General features: G+C 38.5%; 1 protein-coding gene across 1 annotated transcript in view; it reads left to right on the top strand.

Annotated features, from left to right (window-relative positions):
- Positions 1-15,325, top strand: part of smtnb (smoothelin b) — a 212,568-nt gene that overhangs the window by 180,923 nt on the left and 16,320 nt on the right.

Here is a 15,325-nt window from a genome sequence, read left to right as displayed (position 1 = left end):
GCAGTGCTCTTTCCAGGCAGGATTGGTGTTGAGTGTTTTTCCTCAGACCTTTCTGCCTGCTAATGCATCATTTCAGTCTTGAAGCTGTAGCGGTGTGCAGTACCGGTCACATAAATTCCTGCTTCACAGCAGCACTGTATCATTTCAACACTCAACATGTCAGTCGCAGCCCATGAACCAAGTTAACAATAACATGGCACAGTCGAATTTGTTCTCTTGTGCTGAAGGTTATTGTCTCGTGCTGTCTCTGGCATGGCTGAAAGTTAGAGGCATGGAAGAAATGCTGAGATATGGCGAGTGGACAGTGCTGGTACAGTTAGATTAATACAGGGGAGAGTATTATTACTGCTTCACATTCTCATGCCTATTATGGCTACAGTGACCATGAGTGAAATCTTCTTGCGCTTATCTTGAGGTAAATGCCAGCAAGCTTAAGTTTTTTTTAAACCAGGTGTAGATTAGGTTTAGTATGTTTTATGTTTGATGTAGAAGTGTGCATATTAACATGCAGTTTTCTTAGTATTCACAATCAGCCTGAACTCAGACTGTAACACTCTCATAGCAGGAGTGTTGAGATGAATGTCCAAACAAGGTCAAATTATTTTGATCTTCAATTTAATATATTTCATCATTGATTTGCAAAGTGTGGACCACAGCTCTCTGATGGGCTGTGAAGGCACTATGAGAGGACCATCCATCCATTTTATTCCCATTGGGGGGCACTAGTACCTGTCCAGGGTGTACCTCAACAGGTCATCAGTCTGTCACAGGGCCACAAGCTTATTCACACTCTCAGTCACACGTACGGTCAAGTCAGAGTCACCAGTGTAGCTCACCCGGATGTCTTCAGAAGTCAGAAGAAGCTGGAGCATCTGGACAGAACCCACGCAAACACGAGGAGAACATGCAAACTTCACACAAAAAGGACCTAAATGTTTACAGACACTTTTTATACTGTACTTTATTCATATGTTTACATTCATATATATATATATATATATATATATATATATATATATATATATATATATATATATATACACACACACACACACACCTTAATTTTTTGCACTACTCCATACAGTATATGTAAATGGACTGCATTTATATAGCGCTTTTCCATCTGCATCAGACGGAAAAATATTTAAAAGCAAATGTTTGCTAATTTTGAAATGGATGCCTGCAACACGTTTCAAAAAAGCTGGGACTGTCATGATCCAGCCCTTTAGGGGCAGTTGTGATAGTTCTTTTTTTTTTTCAATTTATACTTTATTTTAGTTTTCAAAAGGATACAGTTTTACACATAAACATTTGCACAGATTGAACTTGGTAGCATCCCAAAAATAATTAACATTTGTGAAAACTTACTTTTTTTTTCTTTAAATAAGCGAGAACTGTAGCATTGAACCCGGCTGTAAAGAAATAATCTTAGTCATAAGTCCACTTTGTGAAAGTCCATTGAAATATGTTCAAAACATAGAAAGCAGATTCACCTACAGCATTTACACATTTTTGTACCCCCCTCCCCCATTCTTACTTAATATGTATGTGGTAAAATCCTACATAAAGTCAGATCTATATTGTCTAATACAGTGATTCTCAACCGGGGTGCCGCGGCACCCTAGGGTGCCGTGATCGATCTTCAGGGGTGCCGTGGGTATTGTTCATATTCGCGATTACCGTGAATTATTTATTTTATCCATAAAGCATAAAACGACTCAGAATTTGATGTCAAACGTGCTGCAGCCTCGCTCTCGTCTTAAGGCGGGACAATAACAAGGAGGCTGACGGCCGATTAAAACAGTGCCGTCTTCTTCAAAAGCCATCTAAAATGCGGAGCTGTCGATGTGTGTGTCTGTGCCTGTGTGTGCACGCGCGCGGAGTTAACAAGCTGCAGACTGCGAGGGAGGGGGTGGGTCAGGGAGGGGGTGGGTGAGGGAGATTCCTGAATGCAGGCGCGACACGTTCAGTGCGCAGCGAGCGCAGAGCAGAGAGAGGATTTTAACCCAAGTGAACGGAAACGTGAAGCTGCCTTTACTTCTCTCTGAACTTTCTCTAAAGGTGTGATTCTGCCGTTACCGTCCTGTTCTCACCATGTGCGCGTCGTATGCTGAATTTATGAGATCATGAGATGAAATAAACGGTCAAATAACTTTAAAAACATATTTAAAAAATGAGAATATATGAATGAACTGAGCCACAAAAAAAAAACAATGTTCAGACGCAGAGATCACAAAAAGCAGGTGAGAAATCTGAACTTTAACAGCTGTTATTTTCCAAAGGTATTTATTTGTTCAATCTTGAGCTTAATGTAGTGTTTAAGCACAAAACGTGACTGATGAGGAGAAACAATTTCAGAAATGAACAGAAACAACCACAAATCAGAAAAAGTTGCGACTGTATGTAAAATGAAGATAAAAATAAAAATGTTGCACCATTCCCAGTTTCTCCACTCACAGAAGCCAAACGTTCTTCCAGAGTTGTGTAATTATACTACAATAGTAGAATATAAAGAAGGGGAAAAAAAGAAAAAAAAATAGACAATATATTCGTCAATCGCAATTATTTGTCTGACAATTAATCGTCTCCAGAAATTCCTAATCGTGACAGCCCTACTTGAGATCACAGCGCAAAATGCTTGAGGATTTTCGAAATGCGGTGTTTTCTGTATCGATTTTCTATTGCGATAATTGGGTTTTGCGCACAACCAGAGGTAATAGCATTATAATATTATTTTGGTTGGTGGTGTGCCTCAGGATTTTGTAAATATAAAAAGGGTGCCGCGACTCAAAAAAGGTTGAAAATCACTGGTCTAATGTATTGTAGCCATCCTTTCCATACATTATTGAATTTGTCATCTTCCAATCTAACAGATGCCGTTACTTTTTCCATAGTATATATATTTAACATGACATCAACCCATTCCTCCACCTTTGGGATCCGATCTGTTCGCCATCTTTTGGTGATTGCTTTTTTACTAGCTAAAAGCATGATTCTCATAATTTTATAGTCATCTTTTCTTCTTAAATGTAACATTTCTGTATTAGTCAAATATAACATTTCAAAACTTAACGGGATTCTGACCCGTACTACTTTATCTATAATGTTTTTGATTTCAGACCAATATTGAGTCATTAAAGGGCAACCCCAAAAGATGTGAACGTGATCCGCTTTGTCTTCCCCACATGATATCCAACATTTTGTGTCTACATATTTTCTTTGAGCAGGTGTTAAGAAAAACCTTATTACATTTTTCCAGCCATATTCTCTCCAGAATAAAGAGCTTGTTGTTTTCCATTGATATTGGAGTATTTGATCCCAGTCCCCCTCTGAAATTAAACTGTTTGCTTCCCTCTCCCACCTTTCTTTGACATATCCTGTGGTATCCCCCTTTAACTCCTCTAAAGCTGTATATAATTTTGAAATAACTTTGCAACTTAACTCTGATTTATAAGCATCTAGGATAAGTTTGAGTATATTTGACCGAGTAATATTCATATCCTTATTTTTCATTTCTTGCTTTAAATAATGCCTTAGCTGCAGGTATCTATGGAAATCCTGATTTCCAAGATGAAAGATCTTTTACTTGTTGGAAACTCATTACATCATCTCTTTTGATTATCTCCCAGTGCATTCTTGGACCATTTCCCCACAATTTAAATGTGCTGTCCAGTGCATTTGGTACAAAATCAGTATCATATGCAATCCATCTCAAAAGCCTGCATTTTTCAACTAAATTATACTTTTTCAAAATTTCAGACCAGATTCCCAGAGAAACCCGCAGCACAGGGTTCACATTTTGTCTCCAGTTTACCTGTAATTGCAAATCACACATCAGAGCTTGTACTGGTGGCTCCATTTTCCCCTCAATATCTTTCCATTTCGCTACATATTCTGGATCACACAAACCCATCAACACCTTCAACTGAGCAGCTTGATAGTAGCTCTTGAGGCATGGTAAAGCTAGACCTCCATGTTTTTTTGGCAGTTGTAAGCTCTGCTTTAATACGTGGTCTTGCCCCCTGCCATATGTATCTAGATATTAATTTGTCCCATTCTTTAAAGTCCCTCTCAGTTAATTCAATAGGAAGATTTTGAAATATATATAACAACCGTGGCAAAATATTCATCTTAATCACCTCAACTCTTGACACCAGGCCTAAGAAAGGGATTAAGTTCCATTTTGAAAAGTCTGCTTTGATGTTAGACATCACCTTGTCATAATTTGAGATTTTCAAATGTCCAAGATCTTTTGTAAGGTGAATGCCCAGGTACTTCATTGATTGCTGCTCCCAATTAATTGGATAATTTTGTTTTAGAAATTGGTTTGGTATATAAATATATAGAGCTTGGGTTTCTGCACATTAATTTTATATCCTGACAGCTTTCCAAACTCTGCCAAGAATGACATCAGGACTGGTAGTGATGAGTTTGGGTTCTCCAGGTAGATCAAGACATCATCTGCGAACAATGCTAATTTCTGCTCTATTCCTGATACGGTTGTTCCCTTGATATTGATACACTGTTTTATCCACTGGCTTAGCGGTTCCAAAAAAATATCAAATAATAACGGACTGACTGAGCAGCCTTGAAGACAACCCCTCTCTAATTTGATTACCTTTGACAGACTACCATTGACTTTGATCCTTGCTGTTGGGTCCACATACAGAGATCGAACAATCTCAATATAACCATCACGAAAGTTAAATTTTTTCATTACTCTAAATAAAAATTCCTACTTAACGGAATCAAATGCTTTTTCTGCATCCATTCCCAATATGGCGGCCTCCAGGTTTCTTTCTTTGATGTGTTGCATAATAAGTAATGTACGGCGAATATTGTCATGTGTTTGCCTTTGCTTTATAAATCCAGTCTGTTCTAAACTGATAATATCTGGTAATATGTCCTCCATTCTTCGAGCTAAAATTGCTGTAAAAATTCTATAATCCACATTAAGTACACTAATAGGTCGGTGGCTAGAGCAATTTGTTACGTCCTTACCCTCTTTTGCAATAACGGAAATGATTGCTTCCCTCCAAGAATCTGGAATTGTCCCACCCTGTAAAATCCAATTGAAAGTTTTTTGTAATAAAGGGATTAAAGTTTTCCTGTATACTTTACACCATTCAGAGCCATAACCATCTGCACCAGGACTGGTGTCAGATTTAAGTCTAGAAATGGCTGAATTGATTTCTTCCACCGTTATTAGAGCAATTAATTTCTTATTCTGCTCCTCTGTTATTTGTGGCAAATGTAACTTGTCTAAATACGTGTCTATTTGAGATTCATTGTTATTTTCTGTTTGTGCATACAACTTGGCATAATAATCTTCAAAGCATCTATGTATATCCTCTGTTTTGTATACCATTTGCTTTGTTGTAGGGTCTTTCATCTTAGAAATTTGTCTTAATGTCTGTTGCTTTTTAAGTTTATACGAAAGTAATTTTGTAGATTTACTCCCCGCCTCATAATATCTTTGCTTTGTGTAAATCATTTTTTTCTGGATTTCTTGAGAAAAAATGTCATTAATTTTTGCCCGTATTATTTTTAATTCTTCATTAGTTTTATCATCAACTTTGTTTTTATGCTCTCTTTCCTTTTTTTCCAAATCTGCTTGTAATTGTTTTAGTTCGGCTTGTCTCATTCTTTTTATGTGAGCAGATTTTGCTATCAGCTTTCCCCTCAATACCACCTTGCATGCGTCCCATAGTATAGGTGGAGACACTTCACCGTTATCGTTTTGTTTAATATATTCACAAATATTCCTCTCAGTTTCCTCTTTCATCTGACCGTTGAGCAAACTTGAATTTAGTCTCCATACTGTTGTTTTCTTTTCAGTCCCTGTGAATATTTTTAAAATATTGGGCAGTGATCAGATAGGTTCATAACCCCCATATAACATTCTTTTACTCTATAACGATCTTTTGAGTTAATTAAAAAATAATCAATTCGTGAATACAGAGCATGAGGAGCTGAATAATAGGTGTAATCTTTTTTTGAGTGGATTTAGGTCCCGCCATATATCTAAAATCCCATGTTCTGACAATAATTTAGAAATTCTTTTACCAGTAGTGGTCTTTTGTTGGGTTTTCCCTGTCGAATCTAAATTCGAATTAAGACGCTGATTTAGATCACCTCCCCCTATTAACACTCCTTCACTCTCAGTTATCACCAGCTCAAAGAGGAGTTTGAAGAAGCTCCAATCCGAGCCTGGGGGGCATAGATAATGAGCAATGTAACCAGAACTCCCTCTAGTCTACCTATAATTATTACATATCGACCTTCCTTATCCTTTATAGTTTTAAGCATTTTGAAACTTATTCTATTGGATATTAATATACAAACCCCTCTTCTATGCCCTGACTGATATGAAGATGAAAATTCCTGATTATATCCATTTCTCTTGAGTTTTTCATGTTCTTTATCAGTCATGTGGGTCTCCTGTAAATATAGCACTTCTACACCCTCTTTTTTCATCTTGCTCAACACCTTGCCCCTCTTGATTGGACTGAGGAGACCATTAACATTGTATGAGGCTACTTTTATATGAGTACTCTGTGATGCCATTCTATGTTACATAATATAAATATCGTTATTCCTTTCACCCTATGTGCTATGTAAAACAAACATTTGGAACAGTAATGAATACAGAAGAACAACTTTGAACTAAGTATACTCAAGACTTCCAAACATGAGGTCCAAAAGGAGACCTTTGTAGAGCAAAGTACCAGCTCTGAGGGATAACCCCTAACCCCGTAGGGTAGGGGGCCCTTGTGACCATATTTGGCCCTGTTCATTCCTCCCACTTTTTGTCCACTTTGAAATAAACATAAACTCCCCGACTGATAAATTAACTAAATAGAGGAAGGCTCCCTCTCTGTTGTAAACATATACACATAGTCATTTTCAACATAATTTCCATAACACCACACTGTTATCTTGATGAGAGAAGGTCCTATTGGTCCAGTAGCTTACTGGTCCTCTTCCCCCGCTCTTCTGTAGTTGAAGGCTTGCAGTTTCTCCTTATATCCCAAAGATGCTGCCAGGTCCGGTTTGTCCCCTCCTCGAGCAGAGCGCCACATCAGACGAGACAGCCTCTCCAGGGGGTCGTCCACAAGTCTGATGATCCGGACCTGGAGACCCCTCGCCACCATATCCTTAGTTGCCTCTGCTGCCGTGGTATACAAGCGAGTTTCATCTTCATAGAAAACGCGAAGCTTCGCGGGAAAGGGCGTCTGGAATCTGATTTTTTTCTCTCTCATCACTCGCTTTGCTTCAGCGTATTCCTTTCTCCTTTTCATGACTTCGGGTGCATAATCATGATCCACGTACACCCATTGCTCCTCAAACATGAAGCCTCTCATTCCCCACGCCTTCTTTATGATTTCCTCTTTACATTTATAACTTGACAGCTTCACAATAATTGAGCGTGGAGGGGCATCTGTGGGGGGACGTGGTCCGAGTGCTCTGTGTGCTCTCTCCACTCAGAGTGCAACTGTCAGTGGCAGCTCGAGTTTTTCCCGGAGTAAAGTTTCCATGAATGTGCCCATTGATTCCGCGCTCTCCTCAGCCTGTTCTCTGATGTTGTGCAGATGTATATTTTCGCGTCTGCCCTGTCCATCCTGGTCCACCAACCGCTCCTCCAGCCTTCTCTGGATCTTGATCAGCTCACATGTCGCTTGCTCAGTGCACTGGACTCGGTCCTCAGTCCCTTCAATATGTCTTTCTGCTTCATCAATTCTGCTATTGGCCGTTTTTATTTCTGCCCTGATATCTTTCAGATTTTCCATTGTTTCACGGCGAAATTCCCTAATTTCACGCAGAACAGTCTCCAGCTCGGACATTTTCCTGGGTTCGGGGGACCTGTGCACTGCCCGTTCCTCCTCCGCATGCACCTCTGTTAGCTCGGTTAGCTCTGGTGTTAGCTTACCCCGCTCTTCTTCGGCCGTGTGTATCTCAGTGATTCTAGAAGATTTTTTCGCCTTTCTCTTGTCATTATCAAAAGCCCATTTATGCCTTGATATTTTAGGGATTACACGGCAAAATTCACCACTCAGGGCTTCACCCAACTTAAAAGTCTGGGAGCGATGTTTTTACGCTGCCGCTATCATCGAGTCCCGACCGGAAGTCCAGTTGTTATAGTTCTTGACATTTTTCTGTTCCCATGCTCAGAGCCTTTTGCATTTTTTTAGTCATGTCATGTATCATAGTCTTGCTTAAGTTATGTTTTGGTTCATGTCAGGTTTCCATGCTCAGTTTATTATTGGTTTTGTTTATTCTCTGTGTATCTTTTCTTCGCAACGTATTTATTTGTTTGCTTTCACTCTTGGTCCCTCAGGTTGCTTTAGTCTTAGTTTAATTATGTTTATCATATTTATTCTATTATGCTTTAGTCACAGGTTTTGGCTATTATTTGCCTTCAAGAGTTTTGAATGAATGAATGAATGAAAACTGTGTATTTCGAACATTTGATACAACAACAAATACAAGATAGATCAGTGAAAACAACAAAAAAGTTCCTACTGTGTACCCAACATGTCCGAAAAGGGGTAGGGTGAAGCATCAGCTTATTTATCCCTACCCCTTCTTCCCCACAACCAGTAATACCCTTTGCCACATATACACATAGATTCCTACACACCTAAACCGATATCAATATATATATATATATATATATATATATATATATATATATATATATATAATATACATACATACACAAACATAAATATACTCCTACACATACCTACTTACATACAAAATACTATATATTTACAAGCCGAAGCAAAAAACAAAAACACCCTAACCCTCATTACCCTTCCTCCTCCCTATACCTAGAAAAAAACATATTTTTGTACCGCTGTTTGAACTGGTTCATGCTTGGACATTGCTTGAGCCCCACTCCCAATCTGTTCCACATCCTCACCCCACAGACAGAAATACAGAAACCTTTTAATGTTGTTCGTGCCCACTGATGCTTTAAATTAAATTTCCCTCTCAGACTGCAATCCCCTGATCTGTTAAAAAACATATTTTTAATATTTGCTGGAAGTAAATTGTTTATTGCTTTATACATGATTTGTACTGTTTGAAAATGAACCAAGTCTGTGAATTTTAAAATTTTGGATTGTAAAAATAGTGGATTTGTATGATCTCTATAGCCAGTATTATGAACGATTCTTATAGCTCTTTTCTGCATTACTGATAGTGATTGTGTTGTACCTTTATAAGTATTACCCCATACCTCTGCACAGTACTGTAAATATGGTAAAACCAGTGAGCAGTAAAGAATGCGGAGTGAGTTGTGGTCCAGAATATGTTTTGCTTTGTTTAGAACTGAAATGCTTCTTGACAGTTTACTTTGTATATGTTTTATATGAGTCTTCCAGTTTATCTTATCATCTATTATCACCCCCAGAAACTTATTTTCATGTACCCTTTCAATATCTACCCCCTCGACTTGTAACTGAACCTGTATGTCTGTATTACAATAGCCAAATAACATGTATTTTGTTTTACTTAAGTTTAATGATAATTTGTTTCTGTCAAACCATATTTTCAATTTTCCCATTTCTATACTGATCCTCCTCAGTAACTCCTGCAAATCCCCCCCTGAACAAAAAATGCTTGTCATCTGCAAATAATACTAATTTTAATATTTTGGAAACATTGACAATATCATTTATATAAATTAGAAACAGTTTTTGACCCAATACTGACCCCTGTGGGACGCCACAAGCATTGTCCAGCATGATGATGTATATTCCCCCAACTTCACAAATTGTTTTCTGTTACTTAAGTAGCTTCACACCCAGTGCAACACCAACCTCCTAATCCCATACTGTTCAAGTTTATTGATTAATATGTCATGATTGATTGTATCAAAAGCCTTTTTTAGGTCTATAAATATTCCAACTGAATGTAATTTGTGGTCTGTGGCGTTTGTAATGTCCTCAACTGATTCTATTAATGCAAGTGATGTTGAACTATGTGCTCTGAATCCATATTGACTATCAGTAAGTAATTTATATTTATTTATGAATTTGTCTAATCTATTATTGAATAACTTTTCTAATAATTTGGAAAATTGTGGAAGCAAAGAAACAGGTCTATAATTTGTGAAGTGGTGTCTATCCCCAGTCTTATACAGCGGTACAACCTTAGCTATTTTCATTTGATTGGGAAATTTACCGGTTTGAAATGATAAGTTACAGACGTATGTTAATGGTTCTGCAATCCATTCAATGACCTGTTTTACCACCACCATATAAATTTCATTTAAATCGGTAGATGTTTTATATTTACAATTATTCACAATGTCTATAATTTCTTTTCCATCCACTGCTGTGAGGAACATTGAACAGGGATTTCTTTCTATGAGATTATTATCCCAATCCTCAGGTTGGGAATCGGGAATTTTTTCTGCCAAGCTTGGTCCAATATTTACAAAAAAATTATTAAAACCGTTGACTGCCTCATCCTTATTTTCCTTCTTGACATTATTATCAATGAAATACTGAGGGTAACTCTGTTTTTATTACCATTTTTGATGATGCTATTTAATATATCCCATATTCCTTTAATATTGTTTTTGTTATTATATAATATGTTACTATAATATTCCTTCCTACATACCCGTATAATATTAGTTAATCTATTTTTGTATTTCTTATATCTATTTTCTGCCTCTTTAGTCTTTAGTTTTATGAATTCTCTATACAGTGTATTTTTCTTATTACATGCATTTCGTAACCCTTTCGTCATCTATGGTCGATCTTGGATTTTTTGTTTTCTGTAGTCTTGTTTAATTGGACAGTTTTTATCATATAATGATGTAAATATTTGTAAAAAAGTTTCATATGCACTATCAACATCACTTTCACTGTATACCTTTTCCCAGTTTTGCTCCTGTAAATCCTTCTTTAGTGTGTTCATGTTTTCCTCTGTCCGCACTCGCCTGTATTTTATTTTCTCCTCTGGCTGATTCCGCCGATGGTTTCTATTATAAACTATGAAAACTGGTAGATGATCACTAATGTCATTGATTAATAATCCACTCACAGTGTTATTCTCAATATCATTGCTGAATATATTATCAATTAAGGTAGCACTATGGGATGTAATTCTGCTTGGCCTGGTGATTTTTGGATATAAACTCATACTGTACATTATATTGATAAATTCATCTGTTATTTTATGCTTATTTGGATTGAGCAGATCAATATTTAAGTCACCACAAATGAACACAGTTTTTTGATTAGTTTTTGAGAACATTTTTCCCATACAGTCAGTGAATGTTTCAATACTAGATCCTGGTGCTCTATATATACAGCTGACTAATACATTTTTGCTTTTTTCTTCACATATTTCAATAGTTATACATTCTAATAAGTTATCGATCACAGTTGTCATATTGTCTACTATTTTATAATCCATGTTCTTATCCACATACACAGCCACTCCTCCTCCACTCTTATTCTTTCTGTTTACACAGTTAAATTCATATCCATCCAGTTCAAAATCCATTCCTTTATCTTCATTGATCCATGTTTCTGATATAGCAATTATGTTAAATATTTTTTTAAATTGACTTAAATATTCTTTAATGTTGTTAAAGTTTGCATATAGACTTCTGCTGTTGAAATGGATTATTGATAATTTGTTATCCGTTTTAATGATCCGATTAAACTGTTCATCTGTATAATAGCAACAACTGTCATTGATATTTGAGAAGAAATTATTGTCCGGGTCTATATCGTGCTCCAAGTCCAGTACATTGTGGTCTGTGTATTTAAATGTTCTCAGTTCTACTTTTCCATGATCAGCAATCCTTTGAGTTGTATCCTTCTTGTCTCCAGATGTAGATGATGTAGTAGATGAATAGGTTCCTCTGGTCTGTGTCATGGTGTTGTGATGTGTCTGTGTCCTCATACCTTATTGGTCGTATTTGTCCAGTTCCTCGATGTTCCTGATTACCATAACCTTCGCTTGTTCTGGTGTTCCATTCAATTTGATAAATGTTTTGCAGTTGGATGTCCATGTCTGTTGAATTTTTCCCTGCTTTTTTAAGAAACGAGCTTTCCTGGCGATGTCTGCGTTTCTTTTGGTCAGATGTTCATTGATGAATACGTTTGTTCCTTTGAGTTTCTGTCCCTGTTTTAACAATGCCAATTTATGTTTTCTGTTGACAAACCTCATTATAACTGCTCGCTTGTCTCCATCCTCTCTCCTGGGCAGGGGGTGGCACGCTTCAATGTTATTACAGTCTATTTGAATACCTTTAGATTGCAGGAAGTCAGCCACCTGTTGTTCCACTGAGCTGGCCTCCTGCTCGCTGGCCTCCCCTCCGCTGTCTTCTGACACCGCCCGTGTGTAGGATCGAGGTTTAATATGAATTCCTGTAATAATAACATCGTTCATCCTTGTGTACTGTTCCAACTCCGCAACACGGTTCTCCAGGTACACCAGACGCCGGTCTTTCTCTGCATTCTGGATCCGGAGAGCCTTCACTTCTTCCACCAGCTCCATAATGGATTTCTGCTGCATTTTAACAACAGAGATTTCCTCAGACAAAAAGTCCAGGGACTTCTTAATATCGTCTCCCTCCTCCGCCGTCAGTGCCTTCTTCGGACCCATGGTCAGATAACTCCGCGCTGGCGCCTCGGGCCTCAGTAAAGCCGCGCCGGTGGAACTGCACTGGCGCCTCGGGCTTCAGGTGGAGCCGCGCCGGTGGATGTGCGCTGACGCCTCGGGCTTCAGGTGGAGCCGCGTCGGTGGATGTGCGCTGACGCCTCGGGCCTCGGTAAAGCCGCGCCGGTGTAACTGCGCTGACGCCTCGGGCTTCAGGTGGAGCCGCGCCGGTGTAACTGCGCTGGCGCCTCGGGCTTCAGATGGAGCCGCGCCGGTGGATGTGCGCTGACGCCTCGGGCCTCGGTAAAGCCGCGCCGGTGTAACTGCGCTGGCGCCTCGGGCTTCAGATGGAGCCGCGCCGGTGGAAAACAATCCTGCTGTGGATCAGCGAACTTCACACTAATAATGTGATTATTAACTGTCAGATGACAATATAAAACCTCTTAATCATTCTAAGTCGATTGTAAGCAGAAACAAGGCAGTTTAAGCGCAACGGGGCGATAATCTCTTAATTGCTGCTAGCGCTCAGTCATGACGCTGCTATGGCGGAGCGCTAGCAGCGCTTGCCTGTGAGCAAGAAGTTCACAGAAGTTTTCTCATCTTATTATGTTCCGTTTGTTATTTATTGCATTCATTGCTTATCAGTTAATTCCTTTTATTTATTGCACTATTTTGTAGTCTCTGGTTTTGTCATTCTATTCATTATGTAGCCTTAGTTTATGTTGTCACCTCACTATTGGTTATTGCATTCACTTTTATATTTTAATCCATCTCACTCCGGTTATAGTTTTGATTCTGATCATTGATCTCATTTTCTGCCATTTACTTAGTTCTGTCAGGTCTTGTTAATATATTATTCTGTTTTAGCTTTGCTCATAGTTTGCTGTTTCCCTTACGCCCGTCCGAGTATGTTCCCACTCCATATCACTGCCATTGTGTCTTTGTCTCACACTTTGTTTCTGTCTGCTTTGTATTTTCATTTACTCCCACTCTTGCACCTGCTCACGTGTCTTTGTTTCTTTCATTACTCCACTAGGTGTTTTCCTGCCTTCACTCTCTTGCAATTACCTTTGTCTTCCCTGGTCACGTCCCCTTCCAGAACCTTCACTGACACCTGTGTCTTGTTCCACTAATTACACCATCAGTTATTTAAGCCCACACAGTCTCACAGCGCACTGCCAGATTGTTGAATGTTATTCACTTTCCAGCCTTCACACCCTGCCTTGTTCTGCCTCGTATTTAGCCTGCCGGTATTTGGCCCTGTTTTGTCCTTGACCATGTTTTTTGTCTTTGTCTCTGATTGCCACCACGCTGTGTTTTCTGACCTCTGCCTGTTTGTTGGACCTAGCCTCAGCCTGCTGTCTGTCTGTACTTTTGCCTCGCTGCTGGACCACTTGTGTAGCGAATCCCTGCCTGTTTTTACGATTAAACCTTATTCTAACTGCCCCTGCTGTGAGAGTTTGCATTTGTGTCCACCTGTTTTGTACCACACCCTGACAGGGACAGTGGTATGTTTACCACTGTGTTACATCACCTTTCCTTCTAACAACACTCAATAAGTGTTTGGGAACTGAGGACACTAATTGTTGAAGCTTTGTAGGTGGAATTCTTTCCCATTCTTGCTTGATGTACGACTTCAGTTGTTCAACAGTCCGGGGTCTCCGTTGTCGTATTTTGAGCTTCATAATGCGCCACACATTTTCAATATGTGGCACATGGAAACACATTTTCAATGTGTTTCCATGATTTTCAAAAACAATTTGAAATGTAGAGGGTCCAGGGTTTTCTTTGCCAACGACATCATGTGTTGGTTTATCCGAAGTTACCGATGTTGGGGTTTTAAACCAGTTACGTATATCCACATTTAGGAAAGCACAAAAACTAGCTGCTGTCTGCTGGCAAAAACTCACACTTCGTTTCCCCCCATAAACGCGGTAACTGATTGTTGCTGGGCAACACTGACGTGATTACATACGTAGACAAACTTTCCAACAAACTCACACGGTTTTAATATATTTAATGTCTTAGTGATTATGCAGCACTGGCCGTTTTAACCCAAAGCAAGTACAATAAAATGAAATTAGGATTTTATTTATCTATTTATTTATTTGAGATCTGTGACTGTGATCTGGCTTGGGTGGGCGGGCCAGGGCGGACCCAAGCATATCAGTGGGCGGGCACGGCCCCTAGGACCCGCCCATAGCGACGGGTGTGATACCAGGGTTAGCAAAAGGTGACTTTAAAAATGTACACTGATAAAATTACTAATTACTTGCTGTAATACTAATCTGTTACCAGTCAAGTATCAGAAATTAAAATGATGTAATCTGATTACTTTTTATTACATATGAGTTATTGCAATGCAAATTATTATAGGAAAAATTTAGGAAAGAAAGAGCTAAATTAGTTTCTCTTTGTTATTGCTGCTTTTTTAGCAAAATAACACAAAATGTCCATGCTGTGAAAACAAGTACATGCCAATATTTGTACATGTTTAGCCCATCATGTCCTGTATGTTTTGATATTAACCTGTATTTGTGTATTTTGTTTACAAATATTAGTACAATATTTAGTTAATGTCTCAATGCAAAAATAACAATAAATAAATGATCTTGACAGTATATCAAGCACCTTTTATAAGCAGTTATTAATGGTTTGATTTTTTTCTTTTATCTAATAGATTATTATCTGTGTT

Source organism: Thalassophryne amazonica, chromosome 5 (assembly GCF_902500255.1).
Source record: "Thalassophryne amazonica chromosome 5, fThaAma1.1, whole genome shotgun sequence".
Taxonomy (NCBI): domain Eukaryota; kingdom Metazoa; phylum Chordata; class Actinopteri; order Batrachoidiformes; family Batrachoididae; genus Thalassophryne; species Thalassophryne amazonica.
Note: the sequence above shows the minus strand (reverse complement) of the source record. Positions and strands in the feature narration are given on the sequence as shown.